Below are 27,187 nucleotides of genomic sequence, written 5' to 3' on the forward strand. Positions count from 1 at the left end.
AGCAGGGGTTTGTGAGGGCCCATGAGCACAGCTCCTGCTCTGGAGAAGCACCGCATTACTGTGCACACTATGAGAAGCTGGACCGAATCCTTGGGGGGTGGGGAACCCTTGTCTCTAGGGATAGTTGTGGAGTCTGGGATAGAGACACCTGTACAGCAGCGGCTGAAGCTCCAGGATGATAACCCTGATGACCAGCAGCTCCAGGATGAGGAGGAGGATGCCAGGACCATTGTGAAACCTCACCCTGGAGCTGGTCCCCCAGATGCAGGAGGCCTCCCAGGTGTCTTTGGACATCAGGTGAGTGCTGTGAGCTTGCAACACACACAGGGCAGGGGAGGCAGGAGCACAGGGGATGGTGTGCTACCATGATGCATCATGCTGATCACAGCCTAAGGATGCCCCACACATGTCCAACCCCAGGGAGGGCTGTCCTCCTCCCACCATGTGTACGAGGCACCACCTACTCCTGCAGATAGTGCTGCCAGGTGCAGGCATATGGGCTGGGGGCCCTGGAAGAGCCAGGCTGCTCCAGGCCCTTCTGCAACCCATGGGAACCAACTGTGGCCAGACACTTCCCTGTGCTTCTTGGCCATGGGGGGCAGGGCAAGATGGTGCCCTGTACACCTCTGGGCCCCTGTGAGGCCGGGGCTGCTGGCCAGGCCAGACCTGGGCTTCCTGTGGGAACATCAGCATCCCCGGTCCCTAAAACAGATGCTCACTGCTCTCAAGGAGGGCATGCCCTCAGGGACAGTATGTGCACGCATGACTGACTACTTCACCCTCTTGTCCTCCACAGCCAGACCAGCCATCCAGGAGGAGTGAGCCATACCTGTCCCACCACCCGGCCACATGCATGGAAGCCACCAGCACTGGCGCATATGTCAAGATCTTATGCGCCAGCACATTGGGGTCCTCCAAAGAATGCAGAAGACATTCACACAGAGGTAGAGTAGCACAGCCACTTGCTGGACAAGCTTGTCCAACAACGCACCTCAATGTGTGCTGCTATCCGGGAGGTGATGGCCTTCCCAGGTCCTGTCCTTGTTACAACTCCTCCTGCTCAGCCTGCTCCTGTCCCCCTGCCCTCCCATACCCTGCCCCCCTATCCCCTGCCATCCCATACACAGCTGCAGCCCCACCGCCTGCCCAGCCCCCTACTGAATCAGGCCGCACTCAAGCACGACTTTGTCTAGGCCCCCGTACCCAAGGAGACAGGATCTGGTGGTCCAGGAGGCACCCTCAGCCCTGAGCCTCCCTCCCCCCTGCCTGCTCCAGGTTTACAGCACCCTCCCCCTTCCAGGTATACATCCCCCCTTCCTACGAGTTAAAGAAACACTTTATAATTGAATACAAAGTTTATTTTACAAACCAACAGTGTGTTAATGTTTTTTCATACAAGTTTGTATTAAAATCAAAGCATTTGTTAAACCAAACCTGGTGTTTCTCTGTGAGGGTATGTCTACACTACAGCACTAATTCGAACTAACTTAGTTCGAATTAGTTAATTCAAACTAAGCTAATTTGAACTAACGGATCCAGACTAAAAAACTAGTTCGAATTAGTGTTTTGCTAATTTGAACTAGCATGTCCACACAGAGTGGACCCTGAACCGGGGTTAAGGATGGCCGGAAGCAGTGCCGGCAGGGCATCAGAGTAGGACTTAGAGCGTGGAGCTGCTGTCTCAGGCTAGCCGAGGGCTGTGCTTAAAGGGACCCGACCCCCACCCCGGACAGACAATTCTCAGGGGTGCCCCGCTTGCAAAGCAGTCCTGGCGTGGATTGCCCGGAGTACCCACACTGGGCACATCACACCACTCGGCCATCAGACCAGCTGCACTTGCCGCAGGCTGCCATCTGGGGAGAGGGGGCAATTGGGGGGTTGCAGGAGAGCTTCCACCCCCAGAAGCCCGCAGAGCCAGCCCAGTCCTCCCCATCGGGGGCTCGTACCCCATTCCTCCCTTACCTCCATCCACTTACCCTTCCCTAGCCCCCCTTCCTGATGTACAAAATAAAGGACAATTGTGTTCAAAAATAGAATCTCTCTTTATTGAACAAAACTGGGGGAGACTGGGAAAAGGAGGTGGGAGAGGAGAAGAGAGAGGGTGGGAGAGGGGAAGGCAACTGCAATGATAGAAAATATGGCAAAAGACCAGGTTGGCTTAACAAGGAGATCTTGCACGATCTCAAAATAAAAAAGGAGTCATATAAAAAATGGAAACTAGGACAACTAACAAAGGATGAATATAAGCAAGCAACACGGGAATGCAGGGGCAAGATTAGAAAGGCAAAGGCACAAAATGAGATCAAACTAGCTACAGGCATAAAGGGAAACAAAAAGACCTTTTATAAATACATTAAAAGCAAGAGGAAGACCAAGGACAGGGTAGGCCCACTGCTTAGTGAGGAGGGAGAAGCAGTAACAGGAAACTTGGAAATGGCGGAGATGCTCAATGACTTCTTTGTTTCGGTCTTCACGGAGAAGTCTGGAGGTGCGCCTAACGTAGTGAATACAAGCAGAGAGAGGGTAAGTTTAGAAGATAGGATACACAAAGAACAAGTTAAAAATCACTTAGGAAAGTTAGATGTCAGCAAGTCACCAGGTCCTGATGAAATGCATCCCAGGATACTCAAGGAGCTGATAGAGGAGGTATCTGAGCCTTTAGCTATGATCTTTGAAAAATCATGGCAGACAGGGGAGATTCCAGAAGACTGGAAAAGGGCAAATATTGTGCCCATCTATAAAAAGGGGAATAAGAACAACACAGGAAATTATAGACCGGTCAGTTTAACGTCTGTCCCAGGGAAGATAATGGAGCAGGTAATTAAGGAAATCATATGCAAACACTTGGAAAGTAATAAAGTGATAGGGAATAGCCAGCATGGGTTTGTGAAGAACAAGTCATGCCAAACTAATCTGATAGCTTTCTTTGATAAGATAACGAGACTTGTGGATAAGGGAGAAGCGGTGGATGTCATATACCTAGACTTTAGTAAGGCATTTGATATGGTCTCGCATGATATTCTTATTGATAAACTAGGCAAATATAACTTAGATAGGGCCACGATAAGGTGGGTGCATAATTGGCTGGATAACCGTAGTCAGAGAGTGGTTGTTAACGGTTCTAAATCCTGCTGGAAAGGGATAACAAGTGGAGTTCCTCAAGGGTCTGTTTTGGGACCCGTACTATTCAATATCTTCATCAATGATGTAGATATTGGGATAGAGAGTACGCTTATTAAGTTTGCAGATGATACCAAACTGGGTGGGGTTGCGACTTCTTTGGAGGATAGGGACATAATTCAAAATGACCTTAGCAAGTTAGAGAAATGGTCAGAGGTAAACAGGATGAGGATAATAAAGAGAAATGCAAAGTGCTCCACTTAGGAAGGAACAATCAGTTCCATACATACAAGATGGGAAGCGACTGTCTAGGAAGGAGCATGGCGGAAAGGGATCTAGGGGTCATAGTGGACCACAAGTTGAATATGAGTCAACAGTGTGATGCTGTTGCAAAAAAAGCAAATATGATTCTAGGTTGTATCAACAGGTGTGTTGTAAGCAAAACTCGTGAAGTCATTCTGCCGCTCTACTCTGCACTAGTTGGGCCTCAACTGGAGTACTGTGTCCAGTTCTGGGCGCCACATTTCAAGAAAGATGTGGAGAAATTGGAAAGGGTACAGAGAAGAGCGACAAGAATGATTAAAGGTTTAGAGAACATGACCTATGAAGCCAGGCTTCATGAACTGGGCTTGTTTAGTTTGGAAAAAAGAAGATTAAGGGGGGACATGATAGCGGTTTTCAAATATCTAAAAGGGTGTCACAAGGAGGAAGGAGAAAATTTGTTCCTCTTGGTTTCTGAGGACAGGACAAGGAGTAATGGGCTTAAAGTGCAGCAGGGGAGGTTTAGATTGGACATTAGGAAAAAATTCCTAACTGTCAGGGTGGTCAAATATTGGAATAAATTGCCAAGGGAGGTGGTGGAATCTCCCTCTCTGGAGATATTTAAGAACAGGTTAGATAGACATCTGTCAGGGATGGTGTAGGTGGAGCTTGGTCCTGCCTTGAGGGCGGGGGGCTGGACTCGATGACCTCTCGAGGTCCCTTCCAGTCCTATGATTCTATGATTCTATGATGAGGGACATTTCAGCTTAGAAAAGAGGAGACTGATGGGGGATATGATAGAGGTATATAAAATCATGAGTGGTGTGGAGAGGGTGCATACAGAAAAGTTCTTCATTAGTTCCCATAATAGAAGGACTAGAGGACAGTACATGAAATTAATGGGTAGCAGGCTTAAAACTAATAAAAGAAAGTTCTTCTTCACACAGCGCATAGTCAACCTGTGGAACTCCTTGCCACAGGCGGCTGTGAAGGCTAGAACTATAACAGAGTTTAAAGAGAAGTTAGATAAATTCATGGAGGTTAGGTCCATGGAGTCCTATTAGCCAGGGGGTAGGAAAGGTGTCCCTGGCCTCTGTTTGTGGAAGGCTGGAGATGGATGGCATGAGACAAATCGCTTGGTCATTGTCTTCAACCATCCCCTCCGGGGTACCTGGTGTTGGCCGCTGTCGGCAGACAGGCTACTGGGCTAGATGGACCTTTGGTCTGACCCAGTACAGCCATTGTAAGCTCAGGGCTCAGGGTCGGGGGTCTCAGTGGACCACCTTGATTTTCATGCACACCTGCTCCTGGGTGGCCAGGCTGGCAGCTCTCCTGCCCTAGACGGCCACTTTCCTCGCCTAGTGCGGACGTCGTGGACGAGGTCCATGATGTCCACACTAGACCAGGCGGGTGCCTGCCTCTTGTGGTCCCGGGTAAGCTCCCGGGAGCCGCCAGCCTGGTCCCGGGAAGAGGGGAAGGGCTGGGGGGGCATCGGGTGGCTGGCTTGAGCCATGCCAGGTGCAGGGTCTGCTGGCTGGGTGCTGGCAGGCTTGCACCTGGCACGGGCATCGCAGCCAGCCCGTGCCCCTTTAAGGGCTCCGGGGCCAGGAGGGGGGCAATCGAGTTTCCCTGGTGTTGGCCAGAGTGGCCACCAGGGAAAGCTGGGGAGGGCTAGCCTCCCACTAGTTCGAATTAAGGGGCTATACACCCCTTAATTCGAACTAGTAAGTTCAAACTAGGCTTAGTCCTCGTAGAATGAGGTTTTCCTAGTTCGAACTAAGCACTCCACTAGTTCGAATTAAGTTCGAACTAGCGGAGCGCTAGTGTAGCGCCTATCAAAGTTAATTCGAACTAACATCCATTAGTTCGAATTAACTTTGTAGTGTAGACATACCCTAAGTGTCCACAAAGTGGGCCAGGGATGGGTTTTGGGGGGAAGCTACTGGGGGGACCAGGCCCATGCCCTCATTGGGGAGGCCCTGGGAAGAGTCATTGGCCTCCTTGTGAGAATCTCTTCTCAGATCCTCCTGAATGTGCACTCCTGACTGGTGGGCCTGGTGGGCTGCCCAAACTGCCTCCCCTCGACATCAGCCCGAGTCCCCCACCCTGGGAGGAAGGCCTCTTCTTTCCTCTCCACCAGGTTGTGGAGCACGCATCACGCGGCCACCCCATGTCGAGGTGAATGAGCAGGCACCTAAACCTCCCCTTTAGATGCCCAAAGGCACATTCAATTTGCAAGCCAGCCCAGTTCACGTTAAATTGTTCCCTGCTCGCATCCAGGTGGCCAGTGTAGGACTTCATGAGCCAGGGCATCAGGAGGTACACTGAGTCAGCCATGATGCACATTGGCATCTGCACATCCCCAACCACAAAGTTCTGCTGTGGGAAGAATGTTCCAGCCTGCAGTACAGGTAGGAGCTATGGAAGATGCGGGCATCATGTGCCCGGCCTAACCACCCAACACAAATGTCCATAAACTGTCCCCAGTACTATACCAGAGCCTGCAGCACCATGGAGAAATAGCTCTTTCTGTTAATGTACTGGGCTGCTCAATGGGGCGGTGTGCAGATCGGGATGTGAGTTCTATCAAGCGCTCCACCGCAGTTCGGGAATCCTAGCCCAGCAAAGCCAGCCACAGTGGTGTCCAGGTCTCCAAGGCAGACAATCCTGTGCAGCAGCTCCGAGCTGATGGCTGTCATCACCTGCAGAAAGGGACAAATAGAAACACACAAACCAGGAAATTAGAGGGGGTACCTGAGCCCTTGGGAGGTGTCCCTCCACCTCTTCCTCCCCCAAAACCACAGGAACCCCCCAGGCGGCCCACCCAGCACCAGGGCAGAGTGAGGCCAGGAGGGTTCCTCCCACTCCCACTCCATCCCCAACTCCCTCTGCCCTTTCCTGACAATCCCCCTTTTCCAACCCCCACACCCTGCATGGACTGTCCCCCAACAGTGACTTATCTCCATCAAGACGGACCGAACTGTAGACATCCCTACACAAACTTCCACAGGGCAATAGTGACCCGCTTCTGCAGCGGGATGGCGGCCTGCAAATGAGTGTCCTGCTGTTCTAGGGCAGGGGTGGGCCAGGCACAGCTCCTGAAATGTGACCTTCCACATACAGAAGTTTCGGAGCCAATGCTGGTTGTCCCACCGCTCCATGATGAGCTGGTCCCATCAGTCAGAACTGATGTCAAGCCTCCAAAATCGCCTTTCCACGAGGAAGTTTGGTGGCAAGGCCATTGATCCTGCACCCTGGACGAGGGTCTGAAAGCTGGGTTCTGAGTCCAGATTGGGCAGGAGCATCATGACGGTGTCACAGAGGTGTAGCAGAATTTGCAGCATGGCTGTGTGTGGCCATTGCCTGCCCAGAGGCAGCTACGGCTCCATGGCAAAAAAAAGATTCAAAACAAGAAAAACTAACCAAGAACCAAACTGCTGTGGCATTCAAGAAAGCTAGGCAACCAGAGCATGCACTTCAGAAGCTTTGCTATCCCTCTGAGAGGTAGGCAAGCCCCTGGTCCCTTTAAGCACACATCTCTGCAAAGGGCATGAAGCCGCGCCCGGAAGTAAATGCTGCCCCTGTTCCCTGCCAGAAGTGTTTCTGGGTGCCCTTTTTTGACAGAGTGTCCAGGCAGTCTGGTTGCTCTCTTTCGAAAAAGCAGATCACCTTTTCAATCCGCTTAGTGCAGTCTAGATGCTCTTTTTTGAAAGAAGCTTGTAGTCTAAACGTATCCTAAGAGACAATTTAAATATGACCCTTATCAGATTTTAATCATTGCTGCTTTTGTTGTCATTTCAAAGGCTAAAATAACCCATTTTATAAAATACCAATTGGAAAAAATATAAATCAGTTGTTATAGTGTATTGATATGTTAAGTAATCCCAGACAACACTGTGCATTTATATAAAAATAAAATGCACATATTACCTGCCTAGTCAAATTGACACATGCAGTGTATCTTACATTATTTAAAACAGAAGCAGAAGTTGTTATGGCAACTTGTTTAGGCAGCCAGGTTTGTTGTTTGCAATCTGTATTAGGAGCTATTACTATTTATTGTTTCTTCTAAGTGCCTATTATAGACAAGTGCATTTTGGTTTCCACTTGTATAGTCCCTAATTATGAAGACTATCACTCAGGTATCAGGCTGCTGCTTCTTGAAGCCTTGATTCATGCAGTTCCTTCCCTTTCTCAAGAGCAGCACATCCCCTATTCTTTGCAACTCAAGCTGTCTCTTTCATGCTCTTTCTCATAACAATTTCTATATCAGGCCTGAGCAAAATGCGGCCTGTAGGCTGAGTCCAGCCCACCAAGCCACCGTATCCAGCCCACAGAGGCAGCGGGGAGCCCCAGGCAGACTCCCCTGCTTGCCCCGCAGCCACACGCACTGTACAGAAATGCAGCTGCAGAGCTGTGTTTCTGTTTTGAAACTGGAAAGGAGGCAGGACGTTTTAGGAACCTCTCCACCCCCAGCACATTCCCGTTGGCTAGTTTCTGGCAGAAACCAGCCAGTGGGAGCTGCTTGTTATAATAACAGGCAGCTAAGAAGAATCACACCCTCTCTCCTGGGCTCAGATATTCATGAAGTACATGGCCAGGCTAGTTGGCTGGGAAACATTTTAAGCTCTGCAGGCACGCAGGCTAGTTTGGCAGCTGACAAGTAAGTCTCTTGACCACAGCCTGCTTCTGGCACTCCAGCTCTTTCTTGACCCAACTCTCTGCCCTCCCCTCCCACCATTCAACATACCCAAACTCTGTCCCCCTCGTACACTCATACCCCTCCGAGATCACAATCCCCTCCTACTCTAGGTCACATGCCAAACCCCTGCATTCCAGCCACCTGCACTAGATCACAACCGCCTACTTCATCACAACTCCCTTCCAGACTCCAGTCTCCCTCCTGCACCCAGTCCCTTACCTCAAGCTCCCTTCTGCACCCCATTCTAAACCCCACATCTCCATTAATATCATGGAAGAGTGTAGCCCTCAACCACTTTCCAAAATCTTGGATTTGCCCCCTGTCAAAACACCTGTTCCATATCCTCAAATGACAACAAAACAGGTAAGTTACCTGAAGAACCCAATTAAAGAATAATTATTCAATGGTGTCCTTCTTATGATTTGCTATTTGGAAAATGAATTTGCAAGGCAAGAAGGTGCACACATAGGCTATGTCTACACTCGTGGCTTCTTGCACCAGAAATATGCAAATGAGGCTAAGCGTGGAATATTGCCGAGCCTCATTTGCATACCTAATTAGCTGCCATTTTTGCAGAAGAGGGTCTCGCACTAGAAGGAGCTGTCTACACTGCCCCTTCTTGTGCAAAAAGTTGCTGCATTTTACAATTAATCTAAGAGTTTTATTGAAATGCAGTTGTAAATAATAAAAATGTTTTAAACCCTTAAAACAGCATTGATTTTAAATAGAGATGTAAGCCACCTTGATCTATGTTTAAATTCAACACAAGGGCTATGTCTAGACTACATGGCTCCATTGATGGAGCCATGTAAAATAGTTTATTCGGCATAGTCAAAAAAGCAGGGATTACTTAAATCCCCACGGGTATGTCTACACTACAAAGTTAGTTCAAACTAACAGACGTTAGTTCGAACTAACTTTCATAGGCGCTACACTAGCGCTCCGTTAGTTCGAACTAGGAGCGCTTAGTTCGAACTAGGTAAACCTCATTTTACGAGGATTAAGCCTAGTTCGAACTTACTAGCCCCTGGTGGCCTCTCTGGGCACAACCAGGAAAACTCTTCTCCTCTCCCCCAGCCCCGGGCCCTTAAAGGGGTAGACTCTGGCCAGATGGCACTAGAGTCAGCCAGCCCTGCCAGCAGTCTCTGCCCCTGAGCCAATGGCTGCATGATGAGCCAGGCAGCCAGTGGCAGCGAGCCGTCCCCTGCCCAGTCCCCCAGCACCCTGGGGCCAGCCAGGGGCCATAGACGGCGTGCGGCCTCCTGGTCTAGTGCGGAGGTCATGGACCTCATTGAGGTTTGGGGGCAGGCCCCCAATGTCCATGATCTCCACACTAGGAGGAGGAATGCAGCCGTCTATGGCCGCATAGCAGCCACCATGGCCAGCAGGGGACACAGGCGCACCCAGGAGCAGGTGCACATTAAGGTGAAACAGCTGCGGCAGGGGTACGCCAGGGCCACAAGGGGCGGCGCCGCTGCAGGGGCTGACACCTGCCCCTACTTCGCTGCCCTCCACCAACTATTGGGGGGCAGGGCGGTCCGTGCCAGCCCAGGGGACATCGAGCCGGGACCAGAGGGCCCTGACATGGGTGCACCAGAGGGGCCACCGCCAGCTGTTCCAGAAGGGTCGTCCAGGGAGACCGTACCGGGTAAGTAGTTTGAAAGTTTGAATTAAGTAGTTCGGGGGGGGGGAGGTGGGAGAGAGACCAGAGACCGCGTGCGTGGGCCATGCCTTCCACGGATCACGCAGACACCTATGCACGTGCGAGCACGTGCCATGCCACCCTTGGGCAGGTGGCTCCAGCTGCATGACACCCAGGGGCCATTGCCCAATAGGCACATGCTTGTGCAAAGAGACGTGACATGCTCCCGACCCCGGGGCAGGACCCAGCAGGATGATTTCCCTTCACATGTCCCCTCTACACGGAGGCAGGGGACATCTCCCCTCCCCTCCGCCGCCCCGGCCACACTATACATGGCACAGGGACATGGGTGCGGTCTTGGGGCAGCTCCCAGTCCGGGGGAGAGCCAGACATCCTGACCATGGCCTCTGTACAAGCACAGCGGCTGTGACAGTGCAGGACATGGTCACCCTCATGTTGCGGAGTTGGGGAGGGGGCTGGGCATCATCCTCTGAGTCCCCAGGGAGAACTGACCACTTCTCTTCTTTCTCTACAGCTGCACCAGCTGCTCATGCAGGGCGCACCACCCCGCCCGGGACATGCTTCCGCACCCGCGGCCTGCTCCAGACCGCCAGCACAGAGCAGGAGTACCCGGACCTGCACCTGGGGGCCCTGCGAGCCGTGCACCGCACACTACAGGCCTGGATGAGGGAAGACCTGCAGGTCCGCCACGAGCTGCTGGCTGAGCTCCGAGGGCTGAGCACCAACCTGCAGCTCCTGCTGCAGAGCATGGTGCCCCGTGCTGGTCCTGCACCTGCTTCCCCCCCAACTGCTGTCCCTCCTCCCACTCCTGCTCCCCCTCCCACCTCTCCCTCCTCAACCCCCACAACCTCTTCCTCAATGTCCACACCCCCCACCTCAACCTCCACACCCTCCACCCCATCCCCGCTGGGACGCCGAGGCCCCCTCCCTCGCCGTGCTGGGAGGCGGTTGGCCTGGCGAGACCCCCACCCCTGATCCTTCAGTTTCCCCACCCCCTCCTTTCCCTTGCTTCCCCCTTTCAGCTCCCTCCTCCCAGTTTTCCCCCTCCCCTCACCCACCCTCTCTCTTCCCCTCTCCCACCTCCTTTTCCCATTTTCCCCGAGTTTTGTTAAATAAACAGAGTTTCTATTTTTGAACACACGTGTCCTTTATTTTGTACATCAAGAAGAGGGGCTAGGGAAGGGTAAGTGGAAGGAGGTGAGGGAGGACTGGGGCACGAGCCCCCGATGGGGAGGACTGGGCTAGCTCTGCGGGCTTCTGGGGGTGGAAGCTCTCCTGCAGCCCCCCAATTGCCCCCTCCCCCCAGATGGCAGCCTGCGGCAAGTGCAGCCGGGCTGATGGCCGAGTGCTGTGATGTGCCCAGTGTGGGTAGTCTGGGCACTCCAAGCCAGGACTGCTTTGCAAGCGGGGCACCCCTGAGAACTGTCTGTCCGGGGTGGGGGTCGGGTCCCTTTAAGCGCAGCCCTGGGCTAGCCTGAGGCAGCATCTCCACGCTCTAAGTCCTCCTCTGATGCCCTGCCGGCACTGCTTCCAGCCATCCTTAAGCCCAGTTCAGGGTCCACTATGTGTGGACATGCTAATTCGAATTAGCAAAACGCTAATTTGAACTAGTTTTTTAGTCTGGATCCGTTAGTTCGAATTAGCTTAGTTCGAATTAACTAATTCGAACTAAGTTAGTTCGAATTAACGTTGTAGTGTAGACGTACCCCACTTCTTTGACTATGCCGAATAAACTATTTTACATGGCTCTGTCAACGGAGCCATGTAGTCTAGACGTAGCCAGAATGCCAACAACATTGTATACTTCCCTACATGTGTTTAAATTCAGCAACTATCTTACTTTCATGCAGCTGTTAAGCAAAATTGTTTTTAATTTAATTTGTATGCCAAGTTTAAATGCTTTTGTTTTTTTACTTATTTATATATGTTTTTATACATTTAATATTACAAAATCCTCAATACACAGCACCTTTTGTGTCTCTAAAGAAATCAAGTCATTAAAATTTTAACACCTTAAAAAAATTAATTCACCTGTATAGGAAGTCTGAATTCCATTAAGGCAAGGTATCAAGACCATTAGAATGAGAGAACTTACAGAAGTCATATTAATGGCAATGTAAAATTTTAATGCATCGTCTTCATTTTTTAATTATATTTCATTAATGTAAAATGAAATAATTATTTTTCTCCTACCTTATGATAAATATTAGATTAGTGTTTTATGTAAGTTTTCAAACACATATTTTCCTTCAAATATAAATTTATTAAAATATTGAGTGCTCTACCCCAGGACATGGCAGTGGAGGAGGAGGAGGAAGATGAGGAGGAGGAAGACGGTACCACCACACACAGCATACCCTCTATCCAGTACCTCACCCTGTCCCCAGAGGCAGTACTCCCCTCCCAGGATGTCACCCAGTCCTGAGATGTGCATGGAACAGAGGGAAGCCAAGCCTCTCTGTCGCCCTTCTCCTGCCTGCAGGCACTCAGCCTGGCTGGCACCTTCCCATGCCTTCATGTCCCCAGGTTGTGGGGATAGAGAGACTCCCCACTGGGACATCCATGCATGCCCTGCAGGAAGGGGTCACAGATGGCCTTGCTCCAAGATCTTTGCCTTTGTCTGATCCAAGACCTCAGGTTGTTGACTCAGAGATGGCATCCTGGCTTAGGGCATCCTGTCTCCTGGGAGGACTGACCATCTTTTTGTTCTTCACAGCTATGAGTGAGGCTCCTGCTATACCTCCCGTTCTAGCCTCCCAACCCCATGGGAGCCACTACTGAAGACAAGCCTGAGAGGACCTGGAGCAGGAGCACATCACTGCACTGCATACCCTGCATGTCTTTGGAGGCAGACATGGAGCTGCACAACAATACCTGACAGGAGCTTTCACAGCAGGCCCAGACCATGTGCATAGTTACACTGCTGCCATGGACCATCTGCCCCAGCTTCTGCCCCTCTGGCTTCTCTCCCTAGTTCCTGCATCCCCGTTCCTCACCATAGCCACCAAGGGCCCTGCATATGAGGCAGTAGCACCACCCAAGGCAGGTGCCACTCCCAGCCCAATCCTTGAGCCTCTCCTCTCCCTCCTCCCTCTTCCTTTGCCCTCTTTCCCCTGCCCAGGTTCTTTCCCCAGTTACAATTACCCCTAATTAAACACACACACAAAGATTTTCTTGGCAAAAAAAAAAATGTCTGCCTTATTGTGTCAACAGGGGAAGAGTGGAAGGAAAGGGTGGGGCAATGCACAGGTCCAATGTGGGGAGGCCCAGGTGAGCGTGTCACTGGGGTTCTTGTGTGAAACACTCCCTCAGCACCTCTTGAATGAATATAGCTCCCTGGTGGGCCTGCCATATGGCAGCCATGTGCAGACTCTCCTGAGCTGCTCGGCCTCAACTCCCCACCCTGGCAGGAATGTCTCCCCCTTATTTTCCCATATGTTGTGCAGGACATAACAGGCTTCCACCACTTAGGGGATGTTCTGCTCACTGAGGTCAAGGCAGGTGAGGAGACAATGGAACCTCCCTTTCAGATATGCAACGGTGCCTCTACTACCATGCAGGTCCTGCTGAGCCTGGCACTGTAGCGATCTTTGCTTTGCTCTAGGTGTCCTGTGAAGGACTTCATGAGCCAGGGCATAGAAGGTAGGCTGAGTCCCACGCTATGCACAATCAGCATGTCCATTATCCCTGACCTTCATGGACCAGTCTGGGGAGAAAAGTGCTGGCATGCACTTCTCATAGAGGATGGATGCCGGCATCGTGCACCTTCCCTGATGATCTGATGATGTTTGTGAAGTGGCCACGGTGGTCCACAATGGCCTGCAAGACCACCAAAAACTAAAGTTTGTTTACAGCCACCAGTCCTGTCTGTCAGGCCCTGTCTATACCACAGAGACGATCAAAACTTCTGCAGTCAATCTTCCAGGGTTCAAATTAGCAGGTCTAGTGAAGACATGCTATTTCGAACTGAGAGGATGCTCTTGTCAATGCCAGTGGTTCTGCTTCTATGATGAGTAAGGGAAGTGCTCCCATCGACCACCCACAGTGTGGCCAATGCCAAAAGTCAATTTAAGATACTTCATCTCACGTATCTTAAATTGCTGTAGCTGAAGCTGCAATTAAAGTAGCTTGAGCTCCATATCTTAATTCAAACCTAAAGTACTGTTGCTGGGTTAATGTCCTCTTGCTGTCTGTACCACTAACTGATGTGGAATTAAACTGCTGCTGTATAGTGTAGGGGTATGTCTACACTAGAGTTTTGTCAGAAAAACAGCCATTTTTCTGCAAAACTTGAGAAACAACTACACTGCAATTGTGTTCTTTTGCAAGTAAATAGAAAGAACAGAGGGCTTTTTCTGACAGTGGTAATCCTCTTTCTACGAAGAAGCCTTTTTGTGAAGCTTTGTGGAATCCGGCCTGAAGACTTCTGTCAACACCCAGCCAGAGGCCTCCATGGAGGAGGACCAGGAGGGCCAGAGCCAGCCAGCCACTGCAGAGGAGGAGAAGGTGGAGGAGATGGGCACCGTGACCCTCTCCCTGGAGCCGGTGCAAGGGAGTCAGGATGTCTCAGATGCCTGGAAGGGATCTTCAGGTGAGCGATCTCACTTTCACACACACACAGGGTGGGGGAGGCTGATGCACAGGGGGAGAGGGTGAGTGTGACTCTGGCTGCTGGGGCTGGACATTGTGCTGCAGCCTGTGCACATGCATCCACATGCTGCATTCACAGCAGGTAGCCCCTGAACACACCTGGGACCTCACTGGCAGGCTCAGGGGAGGCCACACATGTCTGTTTCCAGGGAGAGGGGGGTGGCACTGCTGGAAGCAGACTATCCACGAGAGTGCAGGCACGACCTCACACAGACCGAGGAGTGCCACACACAGGCATGCCTGCATGTGTGAGACAGCAGCTGCTTGCGCAGACAGCACTGTGAGCCACACCTGTGTGTGCAGACCCAGGGAGGGCCAGGCTACCCACAGCTCTTCTACCCCGCATGAGGAGATCCCACTGTGTCTGGACACTTCCCTTATCTGCTTGTCCATGAGCCAGGGGGTGGGAAGTGGGCAGCACGGTTCTCTAGGCACATCGGGGCCCTTGCAGATGGCCTTGCACCTGGGACATCCCCCTCCTCTGGGCCGTGGACTGTTGGTTGCTACTCACAGAGGAAGGCATGGCCTCAGGAACAGTGGCTGCAGGTATAACTGACTGACCATCCCTCTTTGTGTTCTCTACAGCCAGACCAGCTGGGACTGAGGGCCGAGCCATACCACCGTAGCCACCCACCAGAGCCTGGGGTACCCAAAGGCATGCCAGGATCCATGAACACCAGATGCACCAGCACATCAGTGTCCTTCTTGACATCCACCAGACCTTGGCACACAATGAAATCCGCTGTCCTGATAGGAAAAAGGAGAAACAAATTTTTCACATCAATCTTTTAAAACCCTGGATGTCACAAGAAGCTCTGATCATTGACCCCCAAAGAAGAACCAGAAGACTTAGGCCCCTGGCAGGCCTAGTGGATGTACCCATTGCAGACTGCTACCTCCATGGTTACAATGGCAAGCCAGGAATCTGCTGGAGCATTTCAACGATCTCTTCTCCTCCCGACCAGGTTGAACCCACCTGGTAGTACACCAGATCCAAACCACTCAGGCAGCTAAACTGCACCACAAGATATACAGAAAAACTCTGGAAGGCCCTAGAGCAGGAGGGTCAGGCCATGTTAGATTTGGGCATTACTGAAGAGTCCCAAAACCCTTGGTGCAGTCTGCTGGTCCTGGTACCTATACCCGATTGCAACATCCATTTCTGTGTGGATTTCAGAGCTTTGAATGCCGCCTCACAGTTTGATGCTTACCCCATGTCTCATGTGGATGAACTCTTGGACTGGCTTGTGAAAGTATGATACATCACCATGTTGGACAAAGCTACTGGTAAATATTGCTTACAAAGGACTCCAGAAAGAAAACAGCATTCGCCACCCCACTAAGACTCTTCTAGTTTGTAACTATGCTCTTCGGGCTCCATGGGGAGCCCGCCACCTTCCAACACCTAATGGACAGGTCTTGCGACATTGTGGACAATTCTCCATGGCCTACTTAGATGACATAATACTCATTAGTGAGGACTAGAAACCACATTTAACTCATGTAGCATCTTTTCTGCAAGCTCTGGGTGAACCTGGATTCACAGCAAACCCTAAGAAATGCAAATCTGGCATGAGAGAGACCAGATATTTGGGATACTTGGTGGGGAATGGAAAGATACAACCCCTACAAGACAAAATCAAAGCCCTAGATAAAACCCAGTTCTAATGACGAAAAAGCAAGTGTGGGCCTTCTTGGGGCTGGCCAGTTGTTATCACCAGTTTATTTCCCACTTTGCAATTCTGGCAGCACCATTATCAGACCTAACCGAAGCCTCGGCCCCAAATGTGGTAGTTTGGACACCAAAAGGCATTTCAGAATATAAAAAACATTTTTGGGCAGCAACCAATGCTTAAATGCCCTGATTTTTCTGTGCCATTTATTTTATATACAGACACGCCCATAGTAGGCTTGGGGGGCTTTACTATCCCAGAACTTTCAAGTGATAGAGCACCCCATCCTACAGGAAACTGGAGGCCTTGCTGCACTTCACCCCAGCAAGAGGAGCAGAAAAGAGGTCCTCCAGGCAAGTGTCTGCCTCCATGGTGGCCAATCAGGACCCAACAGACCAGTATAAAAGAAGTCGCTGTGTTAGGGCCTGGCAGCTCCTCACAGGAGCTGGACCCAAACAGAGTTATATACTGATTAGGAGAACAGTAGCACCACAGACAGCTCCAACTGTAAGCTGAACTTCAGGCCTGGGTGAGGCCCAGGTCCAGTGGCCAAAAACTTGCCACAAACTGATTAGAAGAGTTAATAGCACCCTGGACAGAGTCTATTGAGAACCCAGCCTCAGAACCCTGAGATGAACAGACAGAGCAGCACTCTGGGGAAGTGGCCCAGGGAACAAGGAAGTAGCAGATAGCAGAGACTCATAGAAGACACTTGCTACTTATAAACCCCCTGGACCTGGACCCAGAGGATTGGGCAATCCAGGGTCCCACTTAACCTTTCAGCAGCCATGGCAAGGTGGCAAGAAGAATGCTTTTCAGTTTTCAGCTTCTCTTTAGGTTGTGCCCTGTGGCACTTAGGAACATGATGTTAAAATAAACGTTGAAATATTAGTTTGTTCTATGGCGTTATAATTCCTACTAATATTGAACATCTCTTCTCTATCACTCTCTTGTCAATGCCTTCCTCTTAACCACAGTCATTTAATCCTGCTCAGAGCCATCCCTCCCATCATGTTAAACACAGGGAGATGGGGCTCCCAATGCCTTGTCTACAACAGTTGTAATACACTGGTTGTGTTAATGGTGGGAAATTTGAAATGAAATAGTGCATTATGGGCAAGGTCATTGATTGCAATAGTTTTCTCATCAGTCTTCTCAGCAGTAGGCGATTTGTGGAAACAAGCCTCAGATTCATTGTTGAAATGGTAATGAAAAGTTTTTGTTGTCTATGCTATCATTTAAGTTTTCTAAATACCACTGCATCCTTGCAGCAATTATATTTAGTAGTGGTTCAAGTTCGTAGTGTAGACAATGTTCACGTACTTACCTCTGCTCCAGTTAAACAGATTTAGTCTCTCATGCTGCTTTCCACATTAGGAAAGAAATGTGACAAGCATGGCATTTGTATAAGTTAAAATGCATTTATTTTGGTAAATATGTAACCGCTGAAAATTTCACATTTACATGCAAATTGTGTGTGGACATGTGCACCTGATCCTATCTATTCTGGTTTGAAGGAACTATTTAAGGAACATTGGAAATACATATTGGATGTCCCTGTGGTAGTGTCAAAGACAGAACCATGTAGATAGGGCCCCAGAGATCTGCTTCTGCAAGAACATAGATGAGATGTGATTCATTCTATGTAACAATGTGATATGCAGAGTAACATCAAAAGCTAAACTAATCCCACAAGTAAAGCTTTTACTTTCAGGAAAATGTGTTTTCTCTTTCCCTACACTGTGAGGACAATATGGAAAAATAGTTAGACTATGGAGAAGGGGAATGTATGAGAACAGCAAAAGAGTGAAAGAGAATTGTTTTGTTGATCATTAAAAATCTTTTGGCATTTCTCTTCAGGAATGCATGCAAGTATTTTATATGTAAACCTCTACAGAACTATTTGTTCTCTCACCCAATGATCATCAATAATGTTCCTTCTTTCGCTTTCTTTGCAGCTTTCAGGCCCTTTGTGTTGGTGAATAATGCTCATGACATTTTTCACAAGACTTCTTTCTGAACCTCACTCTTTTTTACAACTCAGTTCATGCCAATATCTTTCTCGCTTAGACTTAAAACACCACTAAGTGTATGAAGATTTCTAGATGCACCATCACAACTTAATGTGTCATCATGGAGCACATGTAACAGAAAAAATGTAAATAAATGATACTCACAGAACTTTTCTCAAGGTCAAATCTGCCCTCAGATGTATGCAACTATAAAGAAATATTTGGTCATAAGGCTTTAGATCCAGGAGGAAATTTCAAAGTCAAGGAGTCTCAGTGTTCTTGTGCATTCTCTTATTCTCATTCTAAAGAGAATATAAAACCCTACATGTCACTGCTCTGAAAGGATGTTTCTGGCTTCATTTTTATTGATATTTATATTCACAACAGAATTTACTTAAATATACACTTAAAAGGAGAGAGAATATTTCCTTATGCAGAGTTTTTATTCTGTTAATCATCAGCTATTAATACTAACCAAGTAAACTTAAAAATACACACTGTAGGGGGTGAGAATCATCAATAGATCTTAATGCAACATGAGTTTTCTTTTGAAAGCACCAATGTAGCTCATAGCTGCATAACTTTTAATAGGTTTTAGGTGCTGTGACAAAAACTTTGAAAGGGATTAAGATAATAAGAAAATAGATCACAGGGATTCAAAGGTTTCACTCAAGTTGCTGTGGCTTAAACTGTTTGGGACCAAAAAAAAGGGAGAACAAATCATGGCAAACCAACCTCATAGCTTTCTTTGATAGGATAACAAGCCTTATGGATAAGGGGGAAGCAGTAGATGTGGCAGATTTACTAGATTTTAGTAAAGTGTTTGATACAGTCTCACATGACCTTCTAATAAATAAACTAAGGAAATGCAACCTAAATGGGGCTACTATAAGGTGGGCGCATAACTGGTTGGGCAACCATTCTCAGAGGGTAGTTATTAATGGTTCATAGTCATTCTGAAAGTACATAACAAATGGGGCTTGGCAGGGATCAGCCCTGGGACTGGCTCTGTCCAATATCTTCATCAATGAAGATACTCGCAGAGAGAGTATGCTTTTAAAGTTTGCAGATGACACCAAGCTGAGAGGGGTTGCAAGTGCTTTGGAGGATACGGTTATAATTCAAAATGATCTGGGAAAACTGGAGAAATAGTTTGAGGAAAATAGGATGCAGTTTAATAAGGACAAATGCAAATTAAGGAGGAGCAATCAGTTTCACATACACAATATGGGAAGTGACTCTGTAGGCAGGAGTACTACAAAAAGGGATCTAGGAGTCATAGTGGACCACAAACTAAATATGAGTCAACAGCATAAAACGGATGCAAGAACAACAAAAAAAGCAAACATCATTCTGAAATGTATTAACAGGAGGTCTGTGAGCAAGACACTACAACTAATTTTCCATACTTTCATACTGCACTGATTAGGCCTCAAATCTAGTACTCTATCCAGTTCTGGGCATCACATTTCAGGAGAGATGTTGAGAAATTGGAGAAGCTCCAGAGAATAGTAACTAAAATAGCTGAAGGTCTAGAAAACATGACCTGTGAGGGAAGACTAAAATAATTGGGTTTGTTTAGTTTGGAAAAAAGAAAACTGAGAAGGGACGTAACAGCATTCAAGTATCCAAAAGTTTGTTACAAAGAAGGAAAGAGAGTTATTCTCCTTAATCTCTGATGACAGGACAAGGAGCCACTTGAATAAATTGCCTATGGTTGTTATGGCGTCTCCATCATTGGAGATATTTAAGAGCAGGTTAGATAAACATCTATCAGGGTATGTCTACACTACCCCCCTAGTTCGAACTAGCGGGGTAATGTATGCATACCGAACTTGCTAATGAAGCCCGGGATTTGAATTTCCCGGGCTTCATTAGCAAGTTCGGTATGCATACATTACCCCCTAGTTCGAACTAGGGGGGTAGTGTAGACATACCCTCAGAGATTATCTAGACCAGGGGTGGCAAACTTCTGGTTCCAGAGTCCATGTGGCTCTTCAGAAGTTAATATGCAGCTCCTTACATAGGGCTGGCCTGAAATATTTTGGCACCTGAGGTGGGGAGCTCAAATGATACCCCCATGCCACCTTTTCTCCTGCTTGCCTGTATGTCTCTTGTGCCTTCCTTCCTCCAGCACAGCACTCCACCATCTCTGTGCATCTAGAGCAGAGAGAATATATATGCACCAGCAACAGAAACAATTTTCTACACTCTGGGTCCTAGCAGTGCCCCGCCCCCCGCAAAGTCTGGCACCTGAGGCGGCCACCTCAGTTCACTTCATGGTAAGGCCAGCCCTGTCCTTACGTAGGTACCAAATCCAAGGCTGGAGCTACAGGTGCCAACTTTCCACTGGGCCAGAGGGTGTTCTCTACCCTAGGTGCTGTCCCCCTCCACCCTTTTCCTGCCACTTCCTACCCTCTCCACTGAGCCTGTCACACCCATGTTTGCCCCTTCCAGTGTCTCTCACTGAGAATAGTGATAGAAATGTAGCCATGTTAGTCTGGTGTAGCTGAAACAAAATACAGGACTATGTAGCACTTTAAAGACTAACAAGATGGTTTATCTCACTGAGAAAGAACTGATCACAGTAGGCAGAAGGAAAAGAAGAAGGAAGCACTGACCAGTGGAGCTGTCAGTGGGTGTTATGTGCCAAAAATGGTGGTGGGGAGATGCTCAGGGTTGGTGACATAACTGTTGCCCTTTGGCAATGTTCATTGGTAAATTCTGGCTCCTTCTCGGGTTTAGGTTGGCCACTCCTGATCTAGATGGTACTTTGTCCTCCTGTGAGTGCAGGGGACTAAACTTAGAATCTACACACTCACACACAGCAATTGGATTAGCAGGACAAGAGTAAGCGTAGAATCATAGAATCATAGGGTAGCAAGAGACCTCAGGCAGTCATCAAGTCCAACCCCCTGCTAGAAGCAGGACCAATCCCAACTAAATCATCCCAGCCAGGGCTTTGTCAAGCTGGGATGTAGAAACTTCTAGAGATGTAGATTCCACCACTTCCATAGTGGTGCATCCATACAACAACATTATTTCAGAATACCAGATGTTATTCTGAAATAACTTTGTGTAGGGGTAAACTGAGGCAGTCCATGGTATACTGCTGAGAACTGAGAACTCAAATCCTAAATCAGTAGGCCAGGCCTGGGAAGCATACAGACGGGCAGTTACCATGATCCTGGTTCCTCTGGCAACTACATTCCAAAGGGGCCTCACTCTGATAAGACCTGGCTGGTACCAGCCAGGCTGCGCAGTTTTCTCACTGTCTCCTGTAATTTCAGATTAATCAGCTTGAATCCCAAGGACTCTGCCAACGCAAGGAAGTAGTCATCTCACAGTAGACACATCAAAATTTCAGCAAAACAAGTTAACATCAACATATCCATTTTGTTTATGTTAGCTCATTTAGCTTGTTAGGTGTAACTACCTGTATTAGTGATAACGTTTAATTGGCAATGGGCGGAGATACTGTGTAACCTTCGTAGTTCATTTGCTTATGTGCTCATCTAATTTCCGCTGCTACACCTATCAAATCACATCCCCTCCGTCCACCTGCTACCTATATAATCTAATATATGTTTTCATTAAGTTAGTGCTCTCCAGATTAACACCTGGTTGGTACTTCATCAACGCTGGTGTTCAATAAATCCTCAGCTTGTTTTCACCTGTGTGTCCAGAATTATTCCCTACACTTTGCAAGCATCTACACAGTAAGCCAATAACAGGTGGCTTATGTTGGTGTTTGTAAACCTCATTCCACAAGGAATAATGCCTCCTCTGAAATAGCTATTTTGAAATAGTGCTTGGGTAGACAGGGCAGCTGGAGTTATTTCGATAGAGGGGGCATCCAGTCCTTCCCACGGTGGCCACTCTGTCTATACTCATCAAACCTCTTTAGTCCCCCTCCTTCTCCTGGAGCCCTTAAAGCTTTAGCCTCAGGGGAAAGGCTCATGGTAGACAGCAGGCCCTGACAGCCTGGAACCACCCAGCAGCTGCCACGGCTTCACATTTAGGCCACAATGATTGACTCTGCTGCTACCACCCAGCCCTCCACTAATCCCAGGGAGTAGTCTCCCAGCTCCCAGGAACCTGCCGGGGGATGCAAGAGATGCACGTCTTCCTGGGATGTGGAAATCCTGGACCTTATTGAGGTTTGGGGCAACAAGACCAACCTCCAGGATCTCTGCACAAGATTCCGGAACACATGGCTGACAGCCTGGCCACCAAGGGGCACATTAGCATCCAGGAGCAGGTTTGGATGAAGGTCAAGGAGCTCCACCAGGCATATGCCAGGGCCTGGAAGCGCAGCTCCTGGTCTGGGGAAGAACTCCACACTTGCTCCTGCTATGAGGACTTGCACCTCATCCTGGGGAGTGGGGCACGGTCGGGGCACTCTCTCCTCCTCCACCTCTCTATAATAGACTCAAGGCTTGAGAAGCCTGTCATTGCCCTCCCGGAGGACAGATCTGGTAAGTAGGAGGAGGAGGAAGAGGAGGAGCTGAACAGGACCAGCACAACAACCATCCTGACCCTGGAGCTAGTACCCCACACTCTGGACATGTTCCAGGCATCATCTGAGGCCGGGGAAGGCACATCAGGTGAGTACTATTAGGGTGGAAATGGTGGGCAACAAAGAACAGCTGCGTGTTCCTCTCTGGACCTTTGCATCCTGGGGATCATGCAGCAGCCTGTGCACATGGGAGCATATGCAGTGTCACTCTGGGGCACACAGCCACAGCAGCTTTCAACAGAGGACACTTGTGCTATTGGCCACAGGATGTCTAGAGAGGCCTGCCTTACTCCTGACACCCACAAGCCACCACTGGAAGTAGGCTGGGGACATGGAAACACACACATACACATCGAAAAACACACATACTCAGCAGTGCCACACATAGCACATGGGCATGCCTACACTCTAAGAGCAGCATCCATTCCTGGGGACAGTGTGGTGAGGGGCTCACACACACACCTCCCCTCAGCAGCCTGCACCCCTCTTCTCCAGTGGCAAGAATTCAAGTTCTCTCTCTGTGGGACACCGCCACTGCTGGACCCGGTGTATGCATGGCACAGAGGGAAGCCCAGCCTCCTCACCATCCCCCTCCTGCCCTCAGGATCCTGTTCTGGCCAACACCTTCACATGCCTACTTTTCCCCAGGATGTAGGGGTAATGAGGCTCCCCCCTTGGACAATTGGGCCACTGCAGGACAGGACCCACTGGTTAGACCATGCATGGTATTGCTCCAATCACATCTCTTTTGTCCCACGTGAAACCTTTTGGACTCACCTCAGAGATGAGGGCTAGGCTTCAGTCACAGTGTCTCCAGAGATGACTGACCATTTCTCTTTATTTTCTGCAGACTGACCAGCTGTGGGAATGGGGTGGTCAATACCATCCAGGGCAGCCTTTCAACCCTGAGGGTACGTCTACACTACAGCGCTAATTCGAACTAACTTAGGGTATGTCTACACTACAGCACTAGTTCGAACTAACTTAGTTCGAATTAGTTAATTCGAACAAAGCTAATTCGAACTAACACGTCTAGAACTAAAAACTAGTTCGAATTAGCATTTTGCTAATTCGAACTAGCAAGTCCACATTGAGTGGACTCTGAACAGGGCTTAAGGATGGCCGGAAGCAGTGCCGGCAGGGTATCAAAGGAGGACTTAGAGCGTGGAGCTGCTGTCTCAGGCTAGCCGAGGGCTGCGCTTAAAGGGTCCCGACCCCCACCCTGGACAGACAGTTCTCAGGGGTGCCTCGCTTGAAAACCAGTCCTGGCTTGGATTGCCCGGAGTACCCACACTGGGCACATCACACCACTCGGCCATCAGCCCGGCTGCACTTGCTGCAGGCTGCAGGCTGCCATCTGGGGAGAGGGAGCAATCGGGGGGCTGCAGGAGAGCTTCCACCCCCAGAAGCCCGCAGAGCCAGCCCAGTCCTCCCCATCGGGGGCTCGTACCCCATTCCTCCCTCACCTCCTTCCACTTACCCTTCCCTAGCCCCCCTTCTTATTGATGTACAAAATAAAGATAACGTTTCTTCCAACATTGACTCTGTCTTTATTGAACAAAACTGGGGGAAACTGGGAAAAGGAGGTGGGAGAGGGGAAGAGAAAGGCTGGGAGAGTGGAGGGCAACTAACATGATCAGGGGTTGGGAACAGGTCCCAGATGAAGAGAGGCTACAGAGACTGGGACTGTTCAGCTTAGACAAGAGGAGACGGAGGGGGGACAGGATAGAGGTCTCTAAAAGCAGGGGTTGGGTGGAGAGGGTGCATTCAGAAAAGTTCTTCATGAGTTCCCATAAAGAAGGACTAGAGGACACCAAAGGAAAGGACTGGGTAGCAGGCTTGAAACTAGTAAGAGAAAGTTGTTCTTGACAAAGCAAATAGTTAACCTGTGGAACTCCTTGCTGCAGGAGGCTGTGAAGGCTACAACTAGAACAGAGTTTAAAGGGAAGTGAGATCAAGTCATGGAGGTTGGGTCCATGGAGTAGTGTAGCGGGGTTCCCGCTCCACCACAGCGCCCCTGCCGCCTGCTCGGGGAATTATATCTGCCGGCAGGTGGCGCGGTCTCTTCGGGACACTGCCCTCCGGCAATGTCCACAATAGCCTGAGCTTTTCCCCCCTTCCGGGGGATGGTTCGTTGTAGGCCAACCGGCCTTTAGGAGGCAGATCCTCCGCCTTGGTACACTGGATGGCTAGTCCGTCCTATGGCCCTACCGTGCCTTAGAGTAGTCTGAGTCCTGGCCCTTTAAAAGGTCCAATCCGGGTGCTGGCCGGGTGTCAAAACCCTTATACGCATGCCCAGGCCCTCGAGCAGGGCAGGGTAGCACCTGCTGGCCAGGCCCCAACGCAAGGCGGGGCCGCAAACAAACCCACAGGTCTGTAGGAGCTCCTAGTTCAAGAGCGGGGCTGGCAGTGCAGCTGTCGCAGTGGCAAGGGGGGTGGGAGACTGCCACCCGGTTAGTGGGTGGCAGGGGGCGCAGGCCCACCCACTCCACTGCGCCCCGGCCCAGGGGCCCTGGATGCAGCCGTTCAGCTGCTACGGGCTCAGCAGGGGCTCCAGCCCGCAACTTGCTGGCCTAGGGCTGTTCTCAGCCCATGCTACCCCCTGGGCCACTCCTCGTCTCCCCCCCCTTCCCCAGTACCTGTAGCCTCAGCGGCCTGTCGGGGAGTTGAGGCCCACGTCATCTCCGCAGGGGCCGGCGGCCCAATCCAGGGGTTAAGAGGTCAGAGCTCTGTAGTGTCCCGTGGGGCTTGTCCAGCCCGGCGTTCCCGTACCCACCAGGGGTCCAGCTGGTCCAGCGGCTCGGTCCCGTCCTCTGGGTCCGCGAATGGTTCAGCTGGCAGGCCAGGCCAGGCCTTAGTAGCCTGGGCAGGGAGTCTCTGGCCGGCCTCTGGGAAGGTGGCTGAGGGCGGCCTACCCCGGGTCTTAGCCTCCCCAGGCAGGAGCTCCAGCCAGGCCTCTGGCTCCCTCGGAGGCTGGCCTCTGACTGAACTCCCAGGCAGCCTTCTTATAGTCCTAGCCCCGCCCTTTGACTTCCGGTCAGGTGAGGGGGCGGAGCTAGGCTGGCCCCAAAATGGCTTCCAGAGGGTTTCCTCTGCTTCCAGCTCAGAGGGCGGCCATTCCACTGCTCTACAAGTAGTCTTAGCCAGGGGGTAGGAGTGGTGTCCCTGCCCAAAGATTGTGGAAGGCTGGAGAGGGATGGCACGAGACAAATGGCTTGTCACTGTCTTCGGTCCATCCCCTCTGGGGTAGCTGGTGTTGGCCACTGTCAGCAGACAGGCTACTGGGCTAGATAGACCTTTGGTCTGACCCAGGACGGCCATTGTAAGCTCAGGGCTCAAGGTCGGGGGTCTCACTGGACCCCCTTGTTTTTCATGCACACCTGCTCCTGGGTGGCCAGGCTGGCAGCTCTCCTGCCCTAGACAGCCACTTTCCTGTGCCTAGTGTGGAGATCGTGGACAAGGTCCACGATGTCCGCACTAGCCCAGGAAGGTGCCCGCCTCTTGCGGTCCAGGGCAAGCTCCCGGGAGCCGCCAGCCTGGTCCCGGGAAGAGGGGGTGGGCTGGGGGACATCGGGTGGGTGGCTCTGTGCCGTGCCAGGTGCAGGGTCTGCTGGCTGGGTGCTAGCAGGCTTGCACCTGGCACGGGCAACGTAGCCAGCCCGTGCCCCTTTAAGGGGTCCAGGGCCGGGTGGGGGGCATAGAGTTTCCCTGGTGTTGGCCAGAGTGGCCACCAGGGAAACCTGGGGAGGGCTAGCCTCCCACTAGTTCGAATTAAGGGGCTACACACCCCTTAATTCGAACTAGTAAGTTCAAACTAGGCTTAAGCCTCGTAAAATGAGGTTTACCTAGTTCGAACAAAGCGCTCCGCTAGTTCGATTCAAATTCGAACTAGCGGAGCGCTAGTGTAGGGCCTATGAATGTTAGTTCGAACTAACGTCCGTTAGTTCGAACTAACATTGTAGTGTAGACATACCCTCTGTTCGAATTAGTGAATTCGAACTAAGCTAATTCGAACTAACGCGTCTAGAACTAAAAACTAGTTCGAATTAGCGTTTTGCTAATTCGAACTAGCGCGTCCACACTGATTGGACGCAGGGGGGCATTTAAGGGCAGCTGAAACCAGTTCTGGCAGGGCATCAGGTCAGTAGTTGCTTTGTGTGGCTGCTGTCTGAGGCTATCTGAGGCTTGAGCTTAAAGGGACCCCCTGGACAGCCGGTTCTCAGCTTTTCCTGCTTGCTTGCCAACCTCGCCGAGGGACAGCAAAGCGTTGGTCTCTGTGCCCGTGTGTGTCGGTGCTTCCCTTCGGGGACACCGCCGCAGGTGGCAACATGGAGCCAGAGCTTGCCCTGCACCTTCTGGTGCATTTTCTGGACTTGCTGCTGCAAGCCTGCCACCAATGGCTTGAGGCTGCCTGGCACCTCCTGGTGCAAGTCAGCCCCCTGCCTCTCCGCCTGGCCACCCCTGGGGGCTATGGAGGAGCCCCAGCGGCGCCCCAGCACAGGTGTGCTCCGCTGCGTCTGGCGTCTGGACACCAGCACCGACTGGTGGGACCGCATCATCCTGGAGTGCTGGGAGGACCGACAGTGG

The sequence above is a fragment of the Pelodiscus sinensis genome, chromosome 13, assembly GCF_049634645.1.
Source record: "Pelodiscus sinensis isolate JC-2024 chromosome 13, ASM4963464v1, whole genome shotgun sequence".
Taxonomy (NCBI): Eukaryota; Metazoa; Chordata; order Testudines; family Trionychidae; genus Pelodiscus; species Pelodiscus sinensis.